Below are 1,380 nucleotides of genomic sequence, written 5' to 3' on the forward strand. Positions count from 1 at the left end.
TTGACGGTCCACATTCTAAATCTCTTTTAATGGGGTTAGAAATTTCAGATTGGACTGATTTTTTTTTTTTTTCCAGATGATCTTCCCATCATAGAGATCATCCTCACAAAAAATCAGCTCAATCCGAAACTTTTGACCCATATTTTGAAAATTTATTAATGTTACATTGTTTTTACATATGTTTTTTCATATGTCCCTTGATCCGTTCCCTATATATATATATATATATATATATATATATATATATATATATATAACAATTCCCTGGTACCACCTCTATACATTAAATACATCCCCCCTCAAAAAAAAAAAAAAATTTTGTATATATGAGAAGGCAAATTTTCCCATTGAATATATATTTGGTTATGGGATCTTTCTATTAATAAAATTATATTTTTTTCAAAAAACTTTTAACTTATTTTTTAAAATATTGTATTTTACAACGGTTAAAGTAAAATAACTGGTTCAATGAGTTCAGCTCTAATTGAACACATGTTGGACCTATTTTTTTTTTTTTTTTTGGATAACGAAGGGTATCCGGGCCAGCTTGCGCGCACCAGACTAGTCCCTATGCCCCGCACTCAGGCTATACCCCACTACGTGGAGCAGTGCGTGGCCACCAAGGTTTTTTATGGGTAGTGGGATTTGAACTTGAGACCATAGAAAGAGCAGATTCCTTGACCCCAAGTTACTACCATTCAGCCACCCCCTTGGTGGTTATGTTGGACCTGTTTGGACCACCGGTTTAGTTCAAAACTCTGTTTTTTTACATAAATATAAACAATGACAGATGAGCATCCACTTTTCTCTGAAGAAGAAAAAAAAACAAACAAAAATTATTAAAGAAAACAACAGTGAATCTCATGATATGAGAAAAACCATAATATTTTTTTGGTCAACATTACGGGAGACCTACATTCCCCTCTTTCACTTAGGTATTCTCTCATATTGTAGAGTAACTAACCTAAATGCCCTCAACTTCAACCTAAAAGATAACGACTTGATTTTATCCCTCAAATAAACATTTTGCACTTAACCTCAAGAACAAAGAGAGATTTTTATTCTGAAGGAAGAGGATGAATGAATAACTTCTCAGAGGTTGAAAGGCATTTAAGTTGACTGATTTTTGGCAGAAAACCCATGATTTTTTGGTTAACAGCTTTGAAGATTACAGATTTGCTAGGGAAAAACAAATCAAGGTGTTTCAATTAACGGTTGAAGGTAAGGACATTTTGGTAATTTTTATGTTAAGTCCCTTGGACAAAACCTAGGTCAAGAAAAGCATGTCATCAATTTCAAAACATAGGTAAGTCTAAATTTAGCAAAACATGGTCAATTTCAGAGATGACCATCTCTGAAATTTAGCAAAACGTAGAGAAG

The sequence above is a fragment of the Akebia trifoliata genome, chromosome 2 (assembly GCF_017979445.1).
Source record: "Akebia trifoliata isolate Shusen 1 chromosome 2, ASM1797944v1, whole genome shotgun sequence".
Lineage (NCBI taxonomy): Eukaryota > Viridiplantae > Streptophyta > Magnoliopsida > Ranunculales > Lardizabalaceae > Akebia > Akebia trifoliata.